Source organism: Mytilus trossulus, chromosome 7, assembly GCF_036588685.1.
Source record: "Mytilus trossulus isolate FHL-02 chromosome 7, PNRI_Mtr1.1.1.hap1, whole genome shotgun sequence".
In the NCBI taxonomy this organism is placed as follows: domain Eukaryota; kingdom Metazoa; phylum Mollusca; class Bivalvia; order Mytilida; family Mytilidae; genus Mytilus; species Mytilus trossulus.
The window spans coordinates 69,749,714-69,761,647 of record NC_086379.1 but is presented as its reverse complement, the minus strand read 5'-3'; positions in this window follow the sequence as shown (position 1 = coordinate 69,761,647).

Genomic DNA, 11,934 nt, shown 5'->3' with positions numbered 1-11,934 from the left:
ATATGACATATTAAATGCAAATACATACTATTGAAGACAACAAAATTGTCTGTTTTACATATAAAATACTAGAGTCCGCTTTCGAAGAAGAAAACAAATATCTCAGCTACAGTTTATTAAAATTGCATCAGTGTGTGGCTTACTATCATATATTGTGATCATGTCTGATGTAAAAAGTAAAATCACAAAAATACTGAACTCAAAACATTCAAAAAGGGAAGTTCGTTATCAAATTGCAAAATCAAAGACTCAAACTCATCAAACTTATGGATACCAACTGCCATACGTCTAACTTGATACAGGCATTATCTAATGATGAAAATACTGGATTAAACCTGTTTTTAAAGCTAACTAAACCTCTCACATGTATGACAGTCGCATAAAATTCCATTATATTAACAACGATGTTTAAACAAAAAAAAAACCAGACATAATAGGTAATTCCTTAATCAAATTGAAAAATCAAAAGCCAAATCACATTAAACGAATGGATAACAACTGTTTTACTTATGACTTGGTACAGACATGTCTTGATTGTTACCAAACAGAACCAATGTCAGTATCGATCTATTTATTTGAAACATTTTCGTTTATGTTTCTCGACCAGCGATTGTCGTCATTGTTACTAAAACAACTATTAGCGTTAAACTGTACATTCCTTATGTCTCAAAACTAGTCACAGTCCTTGCATTTACAGGATAAGATATATTAGAGAGAGCGAACAACTCCTATTTTGGTAAAATAACATCAGTAATATTTTTGAGTATAATCTCAAAAATAAAGACTAGGAGAACGCTCAAATGCAAAAACCTAATTGAATTGACAACAGCTTGGAATATTTTAATATAATCAAAGTCATCAGGCGACTTTTTGAAGAGTAATAGCCTTTGCAAAACGATTTGTACTCAATTTGCTCTTTTGTAGAAAATACTTAATAGAAGATTATTTTAACAGCACGTAAATTAAATTCTACAAGTAACTCAACATGAATACAATTGTCAACTCTTTTGAGAGTCGTTGTCCGATCAATGCACTGTTTACAATACTAATAACATGCGATATTTGCTGTTGTCTTGAGAACTATGATATATGGAGTGAAACAGCAAGACAACTACTTAAAGACCTACTTACAGTTGAACGTATCATGATTTGTTGACCAACACCTTAACCGATCTACTATCCTTAACAAAAATTGTTGAATAATTTTATTTTATTTTCCATTAACACGAAAACTATATAATGTTAAGATACAATTGCTAACCTAGTCAGCAAGGCAAGATGGCAAGAAAAAGGTTATGTAAATAAAAAATACATTTCTTTAGAGGTTTATAGTGTTTGATAAACTTGAACATTAAAACAATTTTCTCCGAGTAAATCTTTATCAAACTTTGTCAAAAAAAATAGCTTATTGACTGGAAGGTCACTGGTGTATAGCTTTAAGATTTCAGGGAGACAGATTGATATAAGGGACACCTTGTTTCCGAACCCCTTAGTATTAATACACCAATGGTACATAATTTTTATCCCTTATTTAAGGGCATTGTGCTTTTCTGGTCTGTGTGTCAGTTTGTCCGTCCATTCGTCCGTCTGTCCCGCTTCAGGTTAAATTTTTGGTCGAGGTAACTTTTGATGAGGTTTAAGTCCAATCAACTCGAAACTTGGTACACATGTTCCCTATGATATAATCATTCTAATTGTAATGCCAAATTAGAGATTTACCCCATTTTCACAGTCCACTGAACATAGAAAATTATAGTACAGATGGGACATCCGTGAAGTATGGACACATTATTGTATGAAATAAAATATGTTTAAAGTAAGATTACATGAACATGAAAATATGGTATTGGTTGATAATTTTTTAAGGATCAACGTATTATCCTCTTTTTATATTCTATAAAAAAAAATGAATGTTTTGATATACAACCGGATGGTTAACATTTAACAACTGAATTTTATAAATAAAACATGTATCAGAAATTCAGAGTATGCAGCTAATTAAGACATTGTTATGGTCATTCTAGATTAACTAGCATTGCGTTACGATCCGACTTCCTCAACTCCACCATTGACAGTTTACAATCTACGACATACACAGTCACTATCACCACTACTACTACACCGTTCTTTCCGAATGCGAGCATTTTCTTATTAGTATCTTTAATGCATGTTTGTCACAAAACAGAACAAGCCAAACAACTTCAATAGGATGATAACGAAATCTAAATAAAGGTTTATACTTCTGTACCCCTGACACTCGTTCCTTCCAAGTGTTGTACTAAATGTTGTCTTATGTTTTGGAGGTGAATACCAGGATTATAATTTAGTAGGCCAAACGCGCGTTTCTTCTGCATAAGACTCATCAGTGACGCTCATATCGAAATAGTTAAAATGCCAAACAAGTACAAAATTGAAGAGCAATATACGTTGCAATAATTTATTTATATTTTCTACCTTTAATAGTCTATCAAAATACCATAGTGGGAGATATTATGGACATACTTGTGCAAATCGTGATACAAGCATGAAATTTGGTATGTAGGTTGACAAAATATCCGCTGCTGGCCAACAATTTTTTTCATTTTTTCATAATGGCCACTTCCCATTTGGAAATGGCGTCATATCCAATTGGCTACATTTCGTAAATCCTTTTAAAGTTGTTTCATATGTATAATCCAATGTAAGTTTTTCTAAAACTCCAATTAAAGTTTGAAAAACGCGATAAATCAATACATACATGAAGAAAAAGATGACTTCCGGTTAAAAAATGGCGGCAACAACGTGGAAAATGTCAATTTTATCATTTCTATCAACTTAACAAGATATATCACGGACTTTGTCCGCTTCAAATACATAAAAACAGGTTGACTATATAATAACTATTTGACATTGACCAATACACACACTTGTACAAGGTAGCATATACAGTTACCCACACAGCTTCGTTTCTTGCATTTGCATTTAAAAAAAAAAACCTGACTCGAGGATGCAACGGCAGCCAAAGCAATCCATTTTGGTTTCCAACTGTCATTGTTTTATTTTCTTTCATCCAACGCTAGTGTTCGTGACTTGGTTCAAGAAACTGTCGAATGAACAAATCCTGATGAGCCCAAATATGTTAACTTTGATATGTTTCTCTTTTGATGTGATTCGGATGGGAATCTCTGTTAGGCAGAATAGCATCATAAAGCCGCTGCTTCCTTGCAAAAGATTCAAATCGTGCCTCTTTAACAGCAAATGTTGTCAATATCGGTGTCTTATACAAAAGAGGGGGAAAAAGTCCGTTACATCATGGAATACTTCTATGTGTGCAAAGTTGACCTCTTCACTTTACACATGATCACACCCATCAAATGCATGGCAGAGAAGAAGAGCGGCTACAAGAGGACCAAACGATTTACTATGACATGTAGAGGAAGCTATAGAAAGCCTTATTCCTTCAAAAACCTATTTAAAATTTGTCCACAGATTATCTTGCGAGTGGTGTAATTTGTAATGCTAGTACATCTGTGTTAGTACTACTTTTAACAATCATTGTCAGCAGCATGCTTATCATGGATAATCAACCGTATATCTGTTTCTTTATGGTAAGGGGATAGCTGGGAATTATCCGTTTTGTTGTCATCTTCACAGAGAAAACTACTCCAAATCCTTGGCGTATTACCAATACCACCAACTTTCCGTTTAGCACCAATACCTTGCCTTTTTTTCGTCCAAGTCTTTAAATCATTCATTTAATAAACATCAAATACAATGACTGCTCTTGTATACTTATCGTTGCAAGATTTTAGGCTATAAGGAAGTATGACATCATTTGCATAATCATCAGATATTTGTGCCCCATATGGTGGCCTGGAATAAACCATTGCTGCTCCACCAACGTCAAATGCGTCAGAACTTGGATCAGTTGATGGGAAATAGCAAATGTTTAAAGTGACATGCTGAGAAAAAGACTGAGGAGCATTTGGTTTTCATGGTTAAAGAAATCTACAAAAGTCAAATTGTCTAAATTAAAAGTAAAATAAAGAGATCGCAGTTACTTTTCAGGTTCTCCAGCTTTTTTTTTTTCGACAAAGACGTTTCCAGTTTCATTTTATTCCTTTTATAGGGAATTATTCTTTTTTATCTGGTTAGTAAAAGCAGATTTTCTTTCGTTTTGCATTTGCTTCAAAAGATATCCGTATTGTTTGGACCCAATATCTTGGAGTTTATATACACATATTACCTGCTTCCGAATCAAAAACTTGAGCCAATGGTGTACAAATCTGACGACTCTTCTAGAAATGGATTTCAAAATTAGTTTATCTCTTGGGAAAGCCTATGAAATTTTTTTGAAGAAATACTTTTGTGTACCGTAGAGTCCTCATGATGTCGTTAATCTGTTATAGAATGACTCAAACCACTAGATATTTAAAATTCATATACCAGTCTACTGACCTCTGGTCCAGCTACCATCCATCGTCCTAAAGGGACATTCCATTTAACGTGTGGCACCAACATCGCCCTTCACAATTGCATTATTCTGTGTTTGTGCCTGATCAGTTGTGATATCAAAAAACAACTATCTGGTCTTAGGCAAAGTAAAATTACCACTTGCAAATTCCATTGCAACCTGTGAGTGATGTTCGTGAAGGGATGACATGCCTCGGAAATGGATCGCGATCGGTAACCATCGAGCATTGTTAACATGATCAAGACAAACAATATACGTATCCTTCTTAGTATGGACTGTTTGTAAAGTACGATATCTGACTTGTGAAATGGGCGTACTACCGAAAGCACAAGAAGTTCTTAATCCATAATTGAACGCCAGAAATTAAACTGTGGTCGAGATTACATCAGTTGATCAAATACGTAAACGTCACAGATTCAAGGCTAATATGTTCTGCGTTTACGTGTTTATAAGCTGACATTATCAATTCAAGCAGAACACATGCTGTCATCGATGTAGGTGATTGTTTATGTCTTATTTCATTTGAACATATATGAAAAGAATCTGCCATTCTAGGTGTTGTAATAACGGCTTCAGTGAGGGCACATGTCCATTCACTATCGCGCAATATTTCACTCAGACTTTTGAAACAAGTCATTGTAATGCACAATCCACCAAACATGACGATAAACTCATCTTCTCCGTACAAATATGGCCGTTCCCACTGTAATTTCTTAGCCAATACCAAAGGGGTTTATCTGCAGCTATAATTATCGTTGCCCGGGATCTAGAAAGTTAACCACCTTTTTGACCTTATTCAATGAATGCTTGATCATTGTACCTGAAAGGACGTGTTTTCCAACAGTGGCATAATAAAAACACGAACAAGAAGAGCCTAGATGTTAAGAGTAAGGAAATGATAACAAAGATGTTTACAACATCCAAATCCTCATCTGTAAGATGAACTACCATTTATATCAGTGTGCCCTTATAGTGCGTGCAAATCTCCCTTTATGTTTTGAAATAGTCTGCGCATACGCGAAATTGTTAAACGCATGTGCATCATTACCTTAAAAAATGGAATCAAACAAATGCATAACGTCATTAAAAATTTAAAAGTGCCAAGTATATAATGAATAGTTCAAATGTTCTTGTGTGAATTTTGTAACATTTTCGCGCATGCACAAACCCTGAACATGTAAAACATTCATTTCTAATATATATGATACATGAAAAGAAGGCAGTCACCAAATCTGATAATATTTTATTCTAAAAGAAGTTCAAAGAAAATGTTTTCCAGAAAAATAGGTAATTTAAACCTGGAAAAACAGCCATTTTAGAAAAAGTGGTGGCCATCTTGAAAAAATGATTTTTTTTTATGGCCAGCAGTTTTTTCTTAAACAGTATGAGTATATAATAATGATGCTTCGAGCTAATGTTCATGCTTGTATCATCATTTGCACAATTCCTTCCATTTTGCTTGCTAATATCTTCCACTACCAGGCTTATGATTTAATACGTCAGACGGGCGTTTTGTCTACATTAGACTCACCAGTGACGCTCAAACCAAAATAGTTATATAGTCAAGAAAACCCTTAGGTTTTTCGAAAAAAAAATGTCAAGGTTTTGAAGATTTTTTTTTTAAATTAGAGGTTTTATAGGCGTTGTAAGATGCAGTAAATATAAGTAGTCTTTGACCCGATCAAAGATAAAGTTAATATCTCTCTTCCATTTGGTTAATATTAAACGTGATACCTGAAATGTTAGGACAGCGACAAATAAAAATCATTATCAACTGAATTCGAAATTACTACTTTATCGTTGACAACTTGTAAGAAGGATCTGGATCGTAACCCGTGGATAGAGAAAATCTGGTCATACGACGAAGACAATAACACAATTGTCATCTATTGTTGAAATTAATAAGATCAGAGAAAAGATTTTAAAGATTTATGTTTTGAAAATAGAGGTTTTGAAAACGTTGTTATATTCAGTAAAACTTAAAAGTCTTTGACCAAATTGAAGATAAGGTTAATATCTCTCATCCATATTAAATAGGTTACCAAAAAAGGCTGTTCTGCATCAACGAGGAGTCAGATGATGTCGAGTAACAATTGCGTCCGTAACATTGTGGTGATGCCACTTCAAAAGACAATCATGATTACTTTTAGCTATGTTTAGAATTTTTCGGGAAGTTTTATTTCAGGCGTGTGTAGTAATGCAAAGGTATATAATAACATAACACTAAAAAGTATTGACGAAAAATTAAAGGATTTATCCATACTTAACCAAAATGAGAATATATTGTGAAATATTCAAAAATATAACAAAAAAGGTAAACATCATGACTGATTGTATAGCTATTTTCATCTGCTAATTCATAATCGGCGCCTAAAGTTCCGAGATATTGACAAAAAGTAGTTAGTAACATAGATAGATATACTAGATTATGTTAATGGGATTACGAAGTTAAAACTATGCAACCATACAATACAGACGGGTAACACAACTTACTAAATGATATACTCCCAAACATACAAACCAATAAATATTAAAAGGCGTTTATTTAACAAATAAAAAGTTAATAGTAAACTTGTTAAGGGCACAAAAAACAAAAGGTTTTGTAATGGATAGTTAATTTGACAAGACGCCATAAGTGGGTCTGGACTTGATAGCACATGAAGTATTCAGAATACACTCAATAAAGTAGAAATCAAGTAAAACATCAAGAGTCATACATTCAAAACTAATATAATAACACAAAACAAATGAAGGGAGAACTAGACTGTTATTACAAAGATGAACAACTTAAGTACCTAGACTGGAAAAAGTGTCAAGAAAATAAACAAAAAGTAAAATAACAAAAATACTGAACTCCGAGAAAAATTCAAAACGGAAAGTCCGTAAATAAATGGAAAAATCAAAAACTCGAATGGATAACAACTTTCATTTTCCTGACTTGGAACAGACATTTTCTTTTGTAGAAAAGAAAAATGGAATCAATAAAAATGTTGCACCTCAGTAAACATGTAAGTAATTATAAGATAATATCATATACGTTTGTTTATCAAAATGGAAAGTCCTTTTAGTGAATTGAATTCTTGAGTTTAACAGGTGCTTTCACAATCTGATAATTGGTCAATATTATGCATCGATGTCGGATAAATTACACAAGATCCCTTATACTATATTAGTTGTATTATGCATAGAAACAGTATATTGCTGTACCAATTCTTTTAAATGTTTATATTTCGTATATTTCCCTTTTGTAACTTTACTCTAAATTGTAAAAACGAATGGCGATAATGTTACAAATTCGATATTAGGTTATTAGCTTTTGATACATTATATTTATATTTATTTGAGTTGTATTATTTTGACTACGTATCCATTACTCATTCATATTTGTCCTTAACATGACCTCACATTATAGCCATTATTCCACTATTCTTAGCTCGTGTCACATTCCTAATTAGCAAGACGACATTATCACTCTTACTGAAGTACAGAAACTATGTCCAAACATTGTTAACAAGGATATGCTAGTACTCTAATTTTCTATAAGGCTTTTTCCGATTTAAATTTTCCTTGGTTATTTTGTTTTGTTATTTTCCTTATTAAACTCTCTATTTTGAAGAATTTTTATAGATTCTTCGCTTTTATCCCTTCTAAAACACACTGAATAGATGTTTAACTTTCATTTGTTAACACAATGATTATGAGACAAAAACCAAGATCAGAGTGTTGTCAAATGTTTGTAAGCTAATTGTTGACAATATGATCTTTGCTGCAATCAGAATATTGATTCATACGTTGGATGCAGAATCTAAAGCAAATCCAAAATATTTCAAAAAGAAAACAAAGTATAAAAACTACATCTTGCATTACCATTTCTTCACCAACTTCTCCAACAGGTCAAAGTTATTACAACAAAAATATGGAAAGGTAAATGATTATTAACGGTTGACTTAATTATCAAGCTACTTCAAAATGTCATGAAATTAAACAAAAACACCAATCGTTAAAAGAACTATGGACATTATAGACATAGTACCAATATGATATGAATTTCTGTTCATTACTTGTTACAATCTAGAAATTACAGACTGCATGACGAGACAGAAATGTATCTACAATATTTAACTACTAAAACGCACTGATACCTTTATCCCAAAGGAACTGAGGATATATCATATTCAAGTCATTCAATTAAAAGCCTTTCAATTACAAAAGAAAAAAATTGCCGTCAATTTAAAATAATAAAGATATGAGTACTATGATTCTAAATTAAAACACACACACTTCAACTGGTGGACCGCTAACACATTTTATTTTTTTTAACACTTTATAATGCTGACACTACAGAGCGTACTTTTATATTTTGCTGCAATATGTTTTGATAAAAGCTTTCTGTAACATTAAAATATCAAAGAAGTAATCTGAAATATTCAATGCAGTGATACGTTAATAAATCTGCCAAACGCAGTAATTTTTGGATTCCTTTATAGCTGCTGTTATGTGTGAGCCTAGGCTTCGTGTTGAAGACCGCACTTTGGCCTATAATTGTTTATTGTTTTTAATTGTGACTTGGATGGAGAGTTGTCTCATTGCCACTCATCCACATCTTCCTATCTATGTTACAAAGAAATAGAACTTTTATAAACATGTTGCATAAATCCGAGTCCTCTCTCTCTTTCAGACAACCGAAAATCAACTTCACACTGTAAGTTTTATTGAGTCCATTAATCAACTCGTTTAAAAAATAAATAATAGTAATTGTTTGATGGAGAATACTGTATATTCCAATGATCTGTATATCTACGTTCGATCCACAACATTAATTCACTTTGACACAAGATGCAATCCAGTCAAATAAACATTATTTATTATATAATAAGTAAAGCAAAGATTGACAGTACTGACAGTTGAGATTGATTTAAACTTTGTATTAAGGGGATCCGATGTCTTTAATGTATCACTTCAAAACTGTATCTTAACGTTTTATTTATCGAATTATTCCGATTATAATCAAATGTTTCATACAACTTACTGAATTGAAAAAAAGGTCTTTTGCTACGCTACTTATCAAGTCCTGACAAAATAGACAGTCTGACATTTGTCCTTATTAATTAAATAAAGGGATTATGTACACAACTATCAATCATTTGTTTCACGTGAACATCATAAGATCAAGTCTTGTGAAAGCTTAACAAATTTTGTGCACCAGTTTTTTAATACATGTGTCATCTGCCTATCGCATTTTTTTATATTCTTATAAGGAAGACAAATTGTTATTTTATTCTGTATTGATCTAGATATCTTTTTATGTTGTGGCTAAATAGTTTTACTAATGTTTGGTAGAAGATAGAATGCTATATTTATGATGTATGATATGAAATTGATTGGATATCTTCTGTTATCAAAACATTATATTTTCCCCTTTTGCTATGAGTATTAGATATTTCGATGGGAATACATTTTAATGTTGAAAAATTCAAATAACGGTTAAATTAAATTGACTGATAATTGATAAATTTTGAAGCAAACATTTCTGTAAAGATCTGAATACGAAGTTATGCCAAGAATGTGTATATGACACAGCAACCACACCTCCAGCCGAAAAAAACCCAACCGCCAACCCTGACCTCACCCTGACGGAAGATTTCGGTCTGAAGAAAAGATAGTATGAAATTGAGTTAAAAGGGAATAATGGACATCAAACTATAGAACTATAAAATGTCACGTGGTAAGAAATCATCAATGAATTTATTACCTAACCGATGACTAATATTGCAGTGACAAATATGATTGAGGAAATTCATTCCTGGGGTAGAAACCCCATAGCATTTGTTTTTGCTTCTTTTTATTACTGTATGTGGTATTGCGTATATTTTCCTATCATGAATTTCTTGAAAGAGGGTTGCTGCTCACAAGGAAGCTATTATACCAAGAGTTCCAAATGGTGAAGTTGAAATCATTCCTTCGTAAATTTTACGGACGCCATCACGAGTTGGTTGACCGTTATGAATAACCGTTTCAAAAATGATATCGGATATGTTCCTTACGTCGTAACTACAATTCCCTTCCCTTTCATGAATGTGACCTAGCGAATAAGACTATTTACCAGATATGTTATCACATAAGCAACACGACGGGTACCACATGTGGAGCAGGATCTGCTTACCTTTCTGGAGCACCTGAGATCACCCCTAGTTTTTGGTGGGGTTCGTTTTGTTTGTTCTTTAGTTTTCTATGTTGTGTCATGTGTAGTATTATTTGTCTTTTTGTCTTTTTTATTTTTAGCCATGGCGTTGTCAGTTTGTTTTAGAATTATGAGTTTGACTGTCCCTTTGGTGTCTTTCGTCCCTCATTTATATTAACCGTTAGTTGTCAATTTTATAAATGTAGCTAGACAGCAAGAAAGGGATTAAGTATTAAGTCAGTATACACCTATATTTCAAAAACGTGTTAATAGGTTATTAAGATATCAATATCATTTCACATCACCATGAAAGTGAATTCCACTGGGCTTATAATACTGTCGTGGACGGAAAGGCCACGAACAGTGGCATACACTCTGTGGTTGGCTGTAAAAACGAATTGCAGATCCAAAGGTTATGATTTGGTGAGTCAGACGCGCATTTCGTCTATAAGACAGTTACAGGGGCTCGCGGGTCTATTTTTTTTAAATTTAATATAAGATTTTGCTATATTTATCTATAAATGAACTTAAGTAACATGAAATAAAAAAAATGGGGTCACCTTTCATTTACGCTCACAATCTGCCATCGAAAGAAGCATACATTGTTGTTAATGTCCTTTTTATCTGTTGAACTTTATCGAAGAAATAACTAAATTACAGAAATCGCTTAAATTTTACAATTAATTAGTTTATGTACAGTTTATTCGAAAACAACAATGGAAATATAGGTCACCGATGAATTAAAAATGATATTTCAATTCAAATGCCAAAAAATGGCATTTTTGTTAAAGGGAAGATAATTTGGACCTTTTTCTATGATATCTACATTTTAAAAGTCATCTGGGGCCAACACGAATTGATTTTTTGTTTTCTTAACGTTTTTATATATTGTATAAAGACACGTGATTTGAATACCAACATTTGATAGACAATTGATGCAAGTTATTATCGTATTATAATATCAAGAGAATTGTAAAACAACGTTCAAACAGAATACGTACATTACCCTTCCAGAGCACACGAGATCAATCCCAGCTATGCGTAGGTCTCGTTTGATTAGTCTTTAGTTTTCTATGTTGTCTTTTGTACTATTAATTGTCTCTTTTTGTTTTTTTAGCTTTGGCTTTGTCACTTTATTTTCGATCTGTGAGTTTGACTGTCACTCTGGTATTTCGTCCCTCTTTAACTTTTTAGGGAAAATACGCAGATTGTGTTGTTTGTTCTTTTTGCTTTTCGTTTTATTAAATATATTTGTTAAAACTAATGTGAGGCACTAAATGACATGTTTTTCTTTTCATTA